We start from the raw sequence: 16,945 nt of genomic DNA on the forward strand, positions 1-16,945 counted from the left end.
AAACCAAATGGAGAGTTGTCATAGGACCCAGGAGGACGATGTTGTGAGTGACTGTGAAGGACTGAGAATTTTCCATTGTAGTGTGTTCATATACTTGATCTTTTAGCTCTTTCCACCCACATCCTCTTGCACTTAACATTAGCATCTGTCTCTTCCTCTCTACTCCTATTGATACAAACTAGGTGGTACAATGCCTGCTAATCCATGTAAAATATTCATCTAATCTTGAAATTAGCCCAATAAAGCTTTCCACCCTGATCCCCCAAGATCGAATGTTCCTTGGGAGCCTTCTCATCAGTATTGTTTTAAAACAGAGGCTTATTCTAACAAGTCTGTGATCTACTTCCTTCCACAATGTGATCACCTGATATATGAAATGGAAATTGAGATAGATTAAGATTTCATTCTAGGTATTTTGAGTTTGAATTGCCTGTGAGAAATCCAAGAGGGGATATTAAAGGAGAGTATTAGATATAATATTGTCTGAAGCATAGAGGAGAGTGTAGGTGACTGGGCTGGGGGGAAACTGATAATAGCATTAGCCATTGGAATAGATGAAATGGCCTAGGGAGGAGGTATAGTATACAATAAATGAAAAAAAGTATCTGAGATTGAGTGCTGAGGAACTCAAGCATTTATATGGAAAAGGAAAATTTGGCAATAGAGAGCAATGAAGAGGAACCAGAATGTATGAGGAAAAATAGGAAAGAATGGTGCCTTAGGTCATGTTTTCAGAAGCAGACCTTGAGAAAATGATTTATGTTCTTGTGATTTTTTTTTAAGTGCTCATAGAGAAACTGATGAGAGAGTAGGGAGGAAATCAAAGTAAGTGTGAGATTTCAGGCAAAGTCTAAACTTTAGCCTGATTCCTTAGGAAGCATCTAAAGAGTAAATTTATCCTCAAAAATGTTCCCTACTGAATGCAAATGAGCTGGATTTTTATACTCTAGTTCAGAAAAAGGCTCAATAATTTTAACATATCAGGATACATTTAACAGATTCATTAATACATGCAATAGGCTTACAGAATGGTTATTTTATGGACTCTACTCTTGCCATTTTAAGCAATATTGTTTGCAGAATCAAATTTCTTCTTTATCTTACAAATTTATTTATTTAAAGCCAAAATTGATTCTGCAATCATGTTACAAATTCTTGAATAATCTAAAGAAGCCAAGACAACAATTTTAGTCTCAAACAACAAAGTGACTTTTTTACATAATCTTTCCACAGACTTTACTCCTAAACCAAGAAAGTCACAACAAAGATCCATCAAGCATTTGGTAGGTAATTAATTTGTGTCCAGATTCCACAGTCTTCTTAATTCAGCAATGATGTGTTTGGGATTAGTGCATTAATACACTACCTCAATCTGAAAAGCATATACTCTCTCTTGGTAAATTAGTATATTTTTATATGATGTTAAGGTGTTGCTAGATCACAGATAGTACAACCATCCTGTAAGAGCCAAATTCTAATCAGTCTCACTTGTGAGGCATGTAGGTTAGAGCACCATGCTTTCATAATTATCGAATACACACAAAAAGTAGATCTGAAGGATGTTCAGAGTCCAGGTATAGTTCATAACTTTATATTTATTGAACCAGCATTCATCCTTCCCCCTCTTTTTAAAGTAATACCATCTCAATATTCCCTTGGACAACTACTTGTCAGCCTTTGTATGTGACTTTACAAATAAGGTCATACACACTGCCCTCTTAGGGTAACAAGACCATTTCTCTCCAGAACTAGAATTCTGAACTGAAAAACATTTAAGATTAAAAAAATGCCGAGAGCTGATTATTACTAATGGTATTACCCTAATGAGACTGTCCATTAGTTTCTCTTACCATGATTCCAGAATCTTCTTTGTATTCTGGTTTCCCTGATCTTCAGTGTTTCCTGGAATTCTGGAAGCTACTCCCTATCTTCTAATAAATTCATTTTTAATTAATCCAGAGCTTGTTTCCATTGCTTCTAGTCAAAGAACAACAAATGTAGAGGCCCTATTGATGATTCTTTTTGCTCTCTGCAATTTGAGAAATATATATATATGATCTGGTAAGTGAGTAGAAATAATAAAAGTGTAATTTTATGCTATTACTGAAGATCCTATTTATTGCTTTCTGGAGTTTGGGGTTCTTAATATGCTTTAAGAAATTCAGTTATCCAAATGTGTCCAGCAGATGTGTCCTTGGTGATTTAAGATGCCATGAATGATAACCTCACATGTAATAAAGTGTCTTTTTCTAAATTCAGTTGAAATATCTCATTGTAGGCAAGCCTGATATTAAATCTTTACATATGACAAACAGCTTTCTCTCCACCACTTTCTCCCTTTGCATTGCCCATCATCTTAGCCTTAGAGATCAGCGCTCTTCTCCTTTGAATGCATTAGTCATTCTTGACATAAAAGCTTAGCAGTGTTCTGTAAAGAGAGCCTTTTATTATACTTTTCTTACAACCATTAATATCTATAACACTCAGAGGTTTTCTAATTTTCTTTTATGAAAGGATGAACTATAACTATATGACAAAATGTCATGCGGTCTAAAACTATGACCAGTTTCATTTGTGAAGATAAGAAAGGAGAAAAGTAGAAAAAAATAAGCTTTACTGTCAGGTTTTTTTATTAAAAAATATAAAACAACTTTTTGGGGGAGCAGGGGAGTCATTGAATTTATTTTGTGTTAATTACAAAAAAAATACCAAAAAGGATTAATTATTTCCATATAAATCCTTTAGGAATTTAACAAGAAATTAAAACTTTAAATTTATGTTAGCTAAAATTTTGAAGCTAATGTAAGTAATAACAAAGTTTATATTATAATATTTTTGGCAAAGAATTATTTAAACCAACAGATAAAATAAAAGTTACTAGTTAACCAAAAAATATTACTTTTTTGGAATGACATTCTTGGATTTCATCAAGAATATTAAGAAACAGAATATTTGAATCTAAGTGAAAGACAATAATTTTAAAAAATGATCACAGTTATGTGAGTTATACAGTATTATATGTAACATAACAGGTTATTTTTTCTAGTATATTTTGCTTTCTCTTCTTGAATATAAGCAAATGGCAATTCAAACAGCATTCAAACTTTTTGTTTTGTTTTAGGTATTTTATAGCTAATAAAATTAGGAATAAAATATTTTTAGTTTAGAATAAAATCTAGATTTAGGAGCTAAATTGCATATCACCAAATTCTTCACAGAATAAGATATTTTATTTTGTTTTTGTTTTTTCCTAATTGGCTATACATATTCTATTAGAAAAAAATTTTATATACTTACATGAGTGTTTATTAAAGAAGATTTATTAAAACCCAAATTCATTTTTCATTGAGAATTCCAGTTCTTTTTGGCTCTTACATAAAAGGATTTTGAATTAATTTATAAAAGGAGAAGGTAATATAGGTAGTTACTGACTAACCTGCATTTTAATATGTGAAATAAGTCAGTGTAATAAGCATTGGTTAATTCTATCTCTGACTCTTATAGAGTAACCCTATTTTTAGAGGATAAAACAGCATATGAGGAAAATAATTTGTCCATCCAGACTATTGTACATTTACTACTAAGAAAAGTTCTTCCAATGCTCTATTACATAAAGTAATTTGATCCTAAATGCTTCCAAAAGTTTAGAAGGCAGTAAATGCTTTCATTTACAAGTAAGGAGGCTAGAAGTACAAGAAGCGACTTGAGTTTGATGGCTGACAGACCACTGTAATGCTTAAGCATCTACAATCTCTCTGCTCTAAGCTCTCTCAGATACAATTAAAGAGCAACCCAACCAGTCTGTACTTTCTAAGTACATATTATCTGCTATTTTTCCATATAAATAATAGTTGTAAAAGAAAGGGATTTTGTAGTGTGTTTGTATTGGAATCTATTGGAAGTCGTCGTCGTCGTCGGCAGCCGTCCGTCTCGAGAGACGATGGTGTAGCTTCTTAAGAGTCTATCTGCACTGCCGAGAATGGCTGTGCAGTCCGACTCGGGAGTGACACGGTATCTGTCTCCTCCCGTGTTGAATCGACATCTTGCGATGACGCTGGAGTGTCCTCTCCAGTGAAGCTGAAGCTACAGAGCCTGGGCAGGGTGATATGGAGGGTCTGCTGTTGCCCATGCAGCAGACCCCCCCTCTCTTCGCAGCTGAAGGGTCCAAGGGAAAGACGGAGTCAATACAGCTTGGCTTCAGGTGCGCCGCAGGAGTTGCCGGTGTTGACTACAACGTCAAACCGCCTTAGGGACTCCGGCTCCGGATTTTCTGTCGGGGTTTACTCCCTTAGCCTTTCCCCTGAAGAGGTATGCCGCAAGGCAGCGGAGGTTTTTTGGAGTCAGAGTTTTCCTTCTCTGATGTGCCCTGACTGGAAGATCGAACCAGCGACACTTAGCTCGCAGGCCGACGCTCAATCCACTGAGCTAAACCAGCCAGGGCCTAATCTATTGGAAGTACATGGTATATAATTAGCAGAATTTTAAAAAATCCTTATATGCTTTTCCTGATCCTATTTCATTTTGCCTTTACATGGATATGAGCATTGTCCTCATTTTTAGTTTTAATATTTATTTCCTTACTGTCTTGAAAGCTTCATCATTTATGTGTTTTTCTAAAACATATTGTTTATTTTTCCTGTGTTTGAACTGTTTGAGTATAAAATGACACAGTAGGCATTCCTCTATGACTTGCATTTTTCACTCAAAATTACATTTCTTTCATTCATGTATATTATGTAAAACTGTTATTTTTAAAATTTCTACTGCTGTATAATATTTCATTGTATATAAATATAATATAAAATTTATTCATCTTGATTTTGGTATATTTTTGGAATCCATTCCATTATAATTAATACTTATAAAAGTTGTTTCAATAAACATTTCTATATATTTCTTATAAAGTACGCATACAAGATTTTCTTCAAACAGTAAAAATAGCATGTTTTTAAGAACACTCTTTAGTCTTACTAGATAGACAATGTCAAAACATTTTTCAAAGCATTTGTAACAAATTTATATTTATACATGGGCAATTCAACTGCTCTACATTTTCTCCAAGACTTGATAGTGTGGTTTAACCCATTCTTCATCCAGCAGCTATTATGACCTTTTACAAATGCAAAGCTGATTAAGTCACCAAAAAACTGCCTAAAATCCTTTAATGGTTTCTCACTGATCCTAGAATAAATTCCAAAATTTTTGCATTGTCAAAGGATTTCTTTTAGCTCTGACCTCGCCATCAATTAATATTTTATAACACTTTCTTTGCTTGCTCTCTCCACACTGGCCTTTGGTTTTTCTTTTCTGCCGTAGACTTTTACACATAATAAATTTTTTCCTGGAACTCTTCTTTTCTACTAATTTTTCTGATTAATTTTGCAACTTGAATCATATGTTAAATGTCACTACCTCAAGGAAGTCTTTCTCGACTTCCTAGAATTTATTAGGCCCCCTTCTTAACTGCCACAATAGTACATTGTGTTTTCTAAATACAACATTTATCACATAAAATGATTAAGAAATGTTGTATGCGTGTGTGTGTGTGTGTGTGTGTGTGTGTGCGTGCATGTGTTTTAATAGGCTTACTAATAATCTTTAAGTACAAATTAGGTCAATTACATTTTCTTGTTTGGTAATTCAAAAGTTTATTTTGCATAACTACAACTATTTGACTAATAGTCAATGCTCATTATATATGTTGAATAGGAATGAGAATCCCACCCCCTTCACACAAACACACATTATATATGCACACATTATATTCATTTTTATTTCAGAACTGTTATATGAGTAGCATGTCCTCCCTACACTCCCAATTGCCCCAAGATCTATGAGGGGGACATATTTTTCTGGTGTTAGCCTTGACCAATAAACTGTCAAAGGTAAGATAAAAGCAGAAATTTGGAAAATGCTTGTTTTTTTAGGTATGACATCTTGTTTTCCATTATCACCATGAGAAGAATACGCTGTATCCAGCTTGCTGGTTCCTCATGAATAAGGCTGTCACGTGAGGCCACCCTGGGGCCAGTATAGATCAGGTAAAAATCTGATTCAGAGATTGAGCTGTAAGTGCTTCTTTCCATAAGCCACTAAGATTTGGTGGTTAATTTTAAAAAGATACAATTCTTGAAAGAAGACAACAGATTTAAGCTTTCTCGGTTAAATATCAATAAAATTAAATTTATTTATATTAAGTTTAAATATAAATAGCTGCTCAAAAGCATGTTTTTCAAAATAATTTAGATGAGGATAAAATATAAATTAAACATTGGAAAACTTGAGTGGAGGAGTACTTTATATTAAACTATGATTATAACCCTTTTACCACATAAATCCTTTCATGTGTCTGGACATAAAACAATAAGGATCATGACCATTATGAGATAAAAATGACAATTTTCTTAACATTTTAAGGCACAGCTTTAAAGTGAACATTTTCCATTAGCTGCAGAGAAAGGGTTTTATAATCTTCTTTTTTCTTTTTTTTTTGTAATGACCTCTACTTCTCAAAACTGAAATATAAAATACTGTTAGCCAATTACAAGTTTTACCTAATGTTCAAGTTCAGTTTTTTAGTCATACAGGAAAAAAGCCATTTATGTTTCAGAGATAGTGAATACATCATAACTAAAAGCATATAATTCAAGTCATGCAGATAACCCAATACAAATGCAAGATATATCTGGTAAATTTATTCTTGATGAAAATAACTTCCATAATCTTGAAAAATCTCTAAATTCACGGGCCAAGGAGGGTGAAATTAGAACTAGCCTTTCTACTTCACCATGACATAAGGCTGATGACAGAATTTGCCTCCTTTATCCAGAGAGTCAGCATCCACTTCTCACAGAGTGGCTGTTGTATGCTAAATTCCAAACACATGCAGAAATAGGGATTCTAAGGAATCCTCACCAACTCTGCCACGCAAGTAGTCAGTTCTACTAGTGACAGACATCCAGCTGACATCTGGCAGGAAATATAAATACGAGCAATTGCCTGGCACATGTACTCTCCCTGTTTTATATGCCCATGTCCCTACAAACCAGTTATTTTAAATTAGGTGTCAATTACAACAAATAATTCAGCTACTTGTTACAGGTAATAAACATTCCTTTCCTTAATTAGGTCAAAGTTCCCCTTCTTATTCTCACAGTTCTTTAAAGAGTCATCTTAAGTGTTTGTACTATAACAAGAGAAAGAACATCTTATTTATCTTTCTATACTCTTGGCAGCATCATTTTTGTAGATGGGATGTAAATTTGGGGGGAGAGAGAAGTATCTTAGCATATAAAACCAAATTTAACTTACTTTAGAAAATGGCCAGATCTAGATTAAGAAAGATGTGAACATCTTTCTTAACTGGGGAACAGGTATGTTTTTGCTTGGGCTTTTTATAAAGTATATAATAAAAAATAATCTGATATAAAAATATCCAACTAAAGTCAGGCAGATTCTCTCTCTGAAAACTGAGAGTCGCAATTTAGGGTTAGATAATAAATTTACTGTATATTTTTATAAGACAAATGATGTAAACATTGAGCACTTCCCAGAAGCCATGTAGATAGATACTGGAGCAAACCAAACCCATATCCAGATGTGCTGAAATTGAAGATGGAGCTTTCTGTTTAGATTCCAAAGAGCTTTTCAGTTCTTTCCTCTACTTTGCCAAGAGACCTACTTACACATATTTATTTTCATGTAACCAAAGGTAGAAAAGATGCAAATATTGGTTTACCAATTTGCGTGTCAGACTTCCCTGTAAGCAAATAAGATATTTCATATTAAAACTTAGTATCTATAATCTCAACAACCGACTTCTAGGAACTGCCTCTGTATATACACATTCTGCCTTCTCTTTTCTCCTAGCTGAAGTTGCCTTTGCAAAATCTAACCTTTTTCAGGTAATGTATATAGAAAATTATTGATGGTTGCAACTGTGTTTGTAGAGATGGAGAGAGACATTGTAGCACATTCTATATTTTTGTAAATGTGAGAGGTTATTAACCAAAGATATTATAACCAAAGATATTGCTGTGGACTAAAATGTGCCCTCTCACAACCAAATCATTATGCCGAACCCTTAACCCTCAGTGTGAGTATATTTGGAGATAGGGCCAATCAGAAGGTAATTAAGGAGATAGGAACTATTAGCCAATCAAGATCAGAGTGAAATTCATTAGGATTAGAGTTCTTATAAAAAGAGTCACCAGGCAGTGTCTTCTCTCTCTTTCTCTCTCACTCACCCACAGAAGAAAGACCTTGTGAGGACACAAGAAAGAAGTTGACCATCTATGACCCAGGAAAAAAGCTCTCTCAGTAGAAATCAAACTGTCCCGTTGATCGTGGACTTTCCAGCTTCTACAATTGTGAGAAAAAACATCTTTGTAGTTTAAGCTACCCACCTCATGGTATGTTGTATGGCAGCCCGAGCTGACCAATATAGGTACTTAACAGATCCTTTGCTTGAAGGGGGCCTATTTCTACCTGAGAGTCCCAAAATTTATATTGAAGCTGAATAACAGAGTGACTTGTAAGTTCCTATAGTTAATGAAACATCTGTTATTGGATAAATATCATCCATAAAAAACACTCTGCTTCCATGACATCCTTAAGGATAAAATTTTTCCTGGACAGGATCAATTTTTATTTAATATATTACTACCTGGAATTATGCTTGACTTTTCAACCTGGATGATGCCGTGCAGAAAAAGAAGAAAATTCATAGACAACAGACTATAACAGCATAGTGAGTTCTCTAATAGAGGTATAGAACACTTGCTATGGGAGAACAGAAAAACAATGAATTAGAAATAAAGGAATATTTTCTTCTTAAAAGTGTTTTTTCTTTGGGAAAAATTTAACCTTTCTCACCTTAGAAGTAGAAGTTGTGGGCATTTAAATTCTTTGCTGTTGTGAGGTTTTTATTTTATTTTAATATATCACTGTTAATCTGCTAGAGAAAAGAACCAAAAACAGATATCCGATAACCTGGGTAGAAGAAACTAAAGGTAAGAAGAAAAGAAACATAAAGTGTCTTTATCACAACATTTAATTACTAAACATGCTAGTATATCAAATTGTAGGCATTGTTGAGTCTAGCACATTAAGGCAGCAGAAACCAAGGTAAGGAGGGTAGAGAAAACAAAAAGATCATAGACTAAGGATGTGATAGTAAGTAAATTATATGGCCAGCTCCCATGGTTTCCCTTTTTTAGAGTGGAAAACATTGACTTGTTTTTGTGATCTCAGCCCCTAGGATAGTGCCTGGTACGTTATATGTGTTCAATTAATTCCAGTGATTAAATAATATGTGTTCAGTAAATTCCATTGAAAAGAATAATTGGTATAATAAAGTCCAAATATGGGGTTTGTTGAAGAAGGAGCCACTAAAGTGCACTGGACATCCAGTGGAGCCATGGGGCAAATATAGAGGAGATCATCCATTTATTTTAGATTTTTACATAATACTGGATATCCTGGTTTATGTTATGCCTTAGAATTCATATTTCTAATTTCAGATTTAATATAGAGTCACTGTAGGTCATGTTAATGAATGCTCTTCTACTTCAGCAAGTGAAATATTTCTATTACCAGGAAAGCTATAGGCAGTGAAAATGCTGATAGCTTCCTCTAATTGAAACTACACTTCTGGTTATACCCTTAAGTGCAGTCTTATATCTACTTATTCCATGATGCCAAGAATAATGGCACTATTCTTAAAACAGAGACAAAATATTCTTCAGGCTACAAAAAATCAGTGTGTGTGACCGAGGGGATTATGCATTACATTTCATCACTAAGTTGTCACTCTTGTGATATACTGTAGAGCGCTAAAAGCTATTGTTCCCATGAATTATGACCCTGAATACCTTCACTCTAAGGATTCATTTTATCAGGGATCTCAGTATTATACATCACCACTATAATGTGGACCATATTTTCAGCAACATATCTTAATGATATGCTACAGGCTAAAGTAGAGTAATTATCATGATAAGAAAGTTTTAAAACATATTTTATGTTTTAATTCCTATGTTCAAAGTTATTTGTTTCTGTAGCAAGAATATTAAAAATAAATTATATTGTAAAATCATTCCTTAGGATTTTTAAATTATTTTCAATTTTAAGAGGCCCTTTTATGAGAAAGAATATTTAATCAATAAGACAGTAAAAACTTCCAATGCATGCTCTACATTTTATACTGTTTAAGCTCAAACCAAAGTGGTTGTTTTGCAGGAAAACAAAATAAAGGAAGAATAATTTTAAAGACTCAATTTTGCTGCACTAAAATAAATCATAAGCAACTGCAGAGACATAAAGCTATTTAAGAGCAAAAATTTTGCTAAATTTTATGTCAGGCCATACACATCTAAATGGTATCTTAACTATTTTAAACATATTAATAAATAGATCTCTATAGTTTATATGGCCACTCACCTCTAGCTTCTGAATAAATCTCTGGCCTGACTAGCCAGTAGTGGATAATTATCATAGAAGTGACATGAGAGATCCAGCATTCAACACAGACTTGTTTTTTTTTTTCAGCTTAAGAGTCTAGTTACTTCATACAAATTGGTAGAAGACCATTATTATGCAGCTCTGATGACAATCAGTGTTTAATTTGTTGATAGTCTTTTGACAGTTGTGGCCAGAGTACAGCTGGCATGGGCTCCGGTGCAAAGAAAAAATAAATTGGATTGTGCACAAAACTAAATAACATAATTACCAACAATTAGGCATTATGAGATAGCAGATTCTCAGACCCTTCTGAATTAAGCCAAAGCTGGACCTAAATATATTTATTGTTGTGAAAACATTCACATTACTGAGATTATCAGTGGTTCAGAGGTGTTTGTTATGAAAATTGTGTTTCATAATGGGTTATATTATATCAGGATATTAAATATGTCTGTATTTGGAGGATAGTCTAATAATCACAAAAAATTAGTGAGGTAGGATTTATGCTAATTTGGTAGTAATTTATCTACTTTACATACATATGTACATATTTTATTTGATGATTTTTAAAACACTGTTATACAAATATATAATAAGTATTTCAAAAGTATATTAAATGAGTAGTCTCATGATGACTGCACTAAGATGGGAGGAAAAGAAGGAGATGCTCAAGGGAAAAATGTAGCTCCACTAGGTAACGTTCACCATAACAGAGGAGCCCTGTCCAATACAAGGCCCCAGAAGAGCATTGCCAGCCACGATAGCCTTGATAATAAGTTTGTACTACCAGATGGGGCATGAAAAAGTATTTATATAAAAAATATTTTAACACATTAAGAATTTAATTATAATTACTAATAAAAATGTATGACAACTTTTTAGGATATGAGCAATGTATACATTCTTTTTTGTTAGAAACATAGCTGAAGCATATTCCCAAATTTTTACAATTTAGGTATATTTGAATAAACATTTCCCTAATTTATTTCCTATGATCTGAATACATGAGGTTGTAGTCTAAGAATTCTCTTACCTACCAGTGATAATACAATCCATCCATTATTTTAGGTCTACCTTTTAACTTCTCGTGACTGATAGGTTATTTTGTGCAGACAACCACAGGTAAAATGAACACCCATGTTGGCTTGGAGGAACCTATTTTTCTGTCCTATTTTTCACTTCAGTACATACTAATTTGCTCAGTTAGCCAAGTGAATAGATTTTTTTTTGCCTTTTTTTTTATTGTTGTTTTTACTGTTTTTTAAGAAAATAAGATACTTATTTTTTACATTAGTTTTCTTGATTTCTATACCTTGCATTCACAATTCTGGATTGATAATTAGAAGTTATCTACATATATGTGTATTTATTTATTAAAACTATTTTTAAAGTATTCTAAGTAGCATATCATTTTCTGACTACTACTTCACATTGTCTTATTCCATTTAAATATCTCAAAAGAACTTGCAAGTTATCCAACCTAAGGGCCCCTCCTGAATTTTTAACCCAGGCAATTCAGCACTGGAAATTTCTGAGTATTTCTTATTTCTTGAAAGCTTCTCTTTCCATAAATTTCTCACACTATTTTATAAATTGGTTAAAAATTTAATACTTTCTTAATGGTTATCAGTATGATTTAAAGGCTATTATCATTGAGATTCAGAGCCTTTAATTTTGACATCTACTTTGCTTGATATTTCCTTTGTACATACTAATTTTTCTCTAGATTATAATACACTTTTATATTTATTTGCCTTTATTCTTGTTATTTATAGACCTAGAAATATTTTCCTTATTTTAAACTTGATCTACTTTATAAAGTTATAAAGTCTCCCCTACTACACATCACTTGGCAGGCCAACTAAACTGTTGGTTCATCTAAAAACATTGTCTTTATAATGCCTAGCAAAATATTTGGCATGTTGGAAACCATTAACTGTTTGTATGTGTGTGTAATTGTTACTTTTTTTTTTTTAACTTGAAGTGCATATATGCTTTGGACCCAGAGAAAAGTGGATCTAAGTATTGAAGTGTCTGAGACTAGGTGAGGTGAGGGTAAAGAGAAGCAGCAAGATAGCAAAGAAAAGTATCAATAAAAATTTTTTTTTATGTAATATAATTATTATTTAGGATAGTTTTTCTTTCTCAATAGCAAATACTTAGATCAAGTGTGAACCTCATTTGAGTGGGGCATCAAAGATGTTTACAGAAGAAAATTTGGCTCTCCTCCTTCAAAGTTAGAGAAATTACTAAGCCGTGGTGAATCACTAGAGAGGGGGAAAAGGTGCAGATCATACTGAGTGAAAATTTTTATATGGAAGGGCTAAATCATGAATACAAAGAAGCTATGATTATACTGAAATTAGTGACTTATGGAGAAAGCTCTGTGGATTGTAATATATAGGGAGGAAAGCCCTATTTGGACAATGTAGAGAAACAGAAAAATAAAATTGTTTCTCTAAGACAATATTTGAGAGGCAAAACTGTGATTAAATCTCAAGCATCTGGATTTCATAGCTTTATTTTCAAACAGATCACTTACTGGGATCCAGTGAGAGCAAGACAAAAGAGAGAAATATTTGAAGAACAAAAACAAAAGAATATAACTATGTCAACAAAATTCATTTTAAAGCATTTCATATAGAACTACCAATTTTGAAGAGAAAAAGTCAATGGCAATTAATTAAAGGGTTAATTTTCAAAAGACTTACTGCAAAGAATTTTTTTATCGTGAATAATTATGCATTTACCAATGTTTCTTCAAACACGTTTTTTATGCTAATCAGTGTCTCTGTAACTGTTTAAAATCAGTAGGACTGACCACTTACATCCCAGAGAGAAGGGCATGGAGCTAATTGACCCTGCCAGAGACTAAAAATGACCACTGTGTCTCAATGTGGGATGCAATTATATGCCTATGTAAGTTTTAACATGTCAATTATTGCACTTCAGAAAATCTGCATATTACTAAGATCTTTCTCTGCAACAAAAGAAGAGGAGAGAGTATTCTCTAAACAATACAATTAGAGCAGTATAGACAATTAACTTTGCTATTTAGTATAAAGTTGAGAGAAGTAATAAATATTCACAAACACTTCATCATTATACAGAATTGCAGAACAGTCACACATTTTTAATACACAACGCAGACAGTCATATTATTAAACTTAATGGCATCTGAGAAATGATGAAATGCTCACAGCCTTGAGCTTGTAACGAGATAAGCTTGTAGCCTGATCAGCATGCATACAAATCATCTCATCTGAATAAAACTAATGTTTGATTTTTATATCTCTCCTAAAGCATGCTGAGCCCCCCCTTTCATTTTATGAGCAATTATAGAAAGGAAAATAGAAGTTCAGCTGTGATATGACATATCAGTGGGAGGGTCTACAATACATTGAAATTTTAAGTTCTCATCCCTAGTACCAAATGTAAGATTTGATGTATATTGAAAATATAAAAATGGATTTGTGATGCTAGATACACTGTGAGAAGTCTTTTAAAGCTTTTACATTAATAACAATGTTTAAGTGTGTTTAACATTTCAAAATAATAATAATAGCATCTTAATATTTAATGTTAAAATAATTAATATTCATAGATTTAATTGTATTTTCTTCTGAAAATTTTATATTTTCTCAAATCCTCATTTTAAAATCACAATACTAAAAGAGATGAACATAGATGTGTCCTTTTAAGATCAATCAAAAGAGAGAAAAAATATACACTTCATTTTTATTTATGTGATTGAGTTTACATTCAATATTTAAATTCCAAAGTCTGTAATTTCCTTATATGCTTTTTGAAGTGAGTTAGCTGTCAAAGGTTTTACTTAAAACAGATTACAATTATCTCAAAGTAAGACAGTATGCTCTTCCCTGAACATGTCATACAATGTCTAGTCACATTTAGCATTCTGATCTATAACAGTATAAAGCACAAAATCACAATTTCTATCTCAAAAACTTGTGCTGGGAAGAAAAACTAGAAAGGAACCATTTATATTAGAAACTCCTTATAGTATATCTTAGACCATAATTGTTGAATACAGTCTCGAATTATATTACATTTCCTCAATACATAACTTGTAGTTATTTAGAATATCAGTGTCAAATTTTATTTCCAAAAATGACATTATGAAGAGCTATTGTGGTTAATAAAGGTTTAAACCTCCCATAAATTAAATAGAACATTCAGCAAAAAATATTTAGATGATAAACTAAGTTGAAAACTCAAGCTTTTTTTCTTGAATTGCCCTAGCTTACTAATAGATATTCATTTCACTGTATTCATATAAATATCTTCTAAGTGACATGATTACAGGTGAAGTGAGTTAAAAACAAAAAACACATAGAGCGAGACCTGCGGATAATATATGCTCCATTAAGTGCTAATAATTACTCAAGAAGAAGCATCCCTGCATGTCACCTCCTTCTAGTTCTCTTGTATACCCAACAAGATTCAATTTTGTTATTCTCATAGCTGTTTTTGCAAGCTGAACTTTTCTTTTAATTCAAAAATCATAAAATTTGGAAAGAACCTTCAATCAGATTCCAAGAGATATGAACTTCTTATTAAAAACTGTCCCCAAATGTTGTAATGCATTATGTGTATAACTTATATAGAAACTTATCAGAGGTGTCCAAGACAACCCTCAGACTCAGTAATTCTCTACAAGGGCTCATGGGACTCATCAAAGCTGTTATACTCATACTTATGGTTTGTTACTGACAAATACACATTAAAATTAGCAAAGGGAAAGGTACATCAGAAGAATTCCAGGAGAGATCAGGTAGTACCTCCAGGTGTCTGCCTCTTCTTAGTGGGAACACACTAATTCTCCCATCAATAATGTGTGATAACACATGCAAAATGCTACCAGTCAGGGAAGGTCACCAGAGCATTGGCATCCAGAATTTTTATTGGAGGTCAGTAATACAGGCATGTGTTGCTTAAAGATCTGAACTCTACCACTCACACTCCAGCATTCCTCAGAGCAAAAACAGGTATTCACCATATCACATCGCTAGTTTAAATTTATGTGGTCAAACTGGGGCAGCATGACCCAAGATATCAGATATACAGGAACAAGCATTCACTTTATATACAGAGTGGCCCATGGCCTCAGGCATGTAAAAATACTCTTATCAAGTAGAATCTTTTAAGGGCTCCAGGTTATCTCCTAAGAGCCAGTCTAAGGTCTGTACTGAAGATAAACCCTTCTTCAGAATGTTCAGAGTTTGAGCAACCTGAACCTGATATCTCAGCACCATATGAAAAGACTGGTGAATGTATATATTTATGTGTTTTATTAAATAAAATCTTGTTGAATAATTACAACTTTAAAAAATATCATGTTTTAAATTGTTTTTCTGATTAACTGACTAATTTTCATAATTCATTCAATCTGTGTTAGGCATGACTGATATTTGTAGATTTTGCCTTGGTTTACACCTTCTCCTAGTTCCTTAAATGAAGCCTCTCTTTTCCCACCACTGAGGCTATTCTATAACTTTGTTTTCCCCTGTTTCTGCTTTTAAAATTATAGACCCTGGGACCAGACTCCCCAGTTCTGGGACCTAATATGATTCAGCCTGTCTTCTTAGGCTCACACACACCCCAGTTTGCAAATGTCAAGTTCAGCAATCCTGCCAGAATACTGATCCACTGCTCGAGACCACCCGAGACTGCCTGCTTGAACTGCCACTTTACCTTCAGCCTCTTGACCTCCTGCCATGTCAGATGAGACTTTTTTCAATTCTATAAAGTTTTCTCTTAAGCATTTTCCCTATACAGGCACGTAAACTTACAAAGTTTTCCAGTCTTTAGAAGGATTCCTCTTTTCACATGGTAGTTCTCATGTTCAAAGAGAAATTCATCTCTTATTCACACAACATGCATTTAGTAAGTAGTATTTAGGGATTCACAGAGTGACTGTTAAATACCAGGCACTGTTCTAGTGCTAAGAGATATATGAATATGTAGTTTCAGCAACTGAATGTCTATGTTAACATATTCATTTTCATTAACACATATATAAAATCTCAGTCTTTTTCTTCATAAACAAAAATAAGATCATAATGTAGAACTGACTTTCAAATTAGCCCCTCTCTCACATTCTTTTTTCCTTTTATAGTTTCCCCTGGATCTTTTATTGCTTTGTTAATGTGTTAAGCCCTTCTCAGATGACTTTTCAATCCCACTAAGGAATTTGTACCCTGATCCTGAAAGCGCAAAGTGTTATGTTTTCCATTCCACAGTTTCTAATTTTTACCATTGATTGTAAAACTAATACTTCTTGTCCCTGCATGCCCTGAAATGCAGTGGAAAATGCCATAAGGTCACAGACTCTCCCACATTAAAAGGAAAGAACAAAAAATACAAAAAATACAAGCAGCTGTAAATCCTCAAGCATATGACCTCTAGTTCTTCTGCTCCTGGAAGGATTCTTTTGAATTCGCTGTTGTTCAGACTGCTGAAG

This window comes from Furipterus horrens, unplaced genomic scaffold, assembly GCF_987537825.1.
Source record: "Furipterus horrens unplaced genomic scaffold, mFurHor1.1.pri manual_scaffold_4, whole genome shotgun sequence".
NCBI classification, from domain to species: domain Eukaryota; kingdom Metazoa; phylum Chordata; class Mammalia; order Chiroptera; family Furipteridae; genus Furipterus; species Furipterus horrens.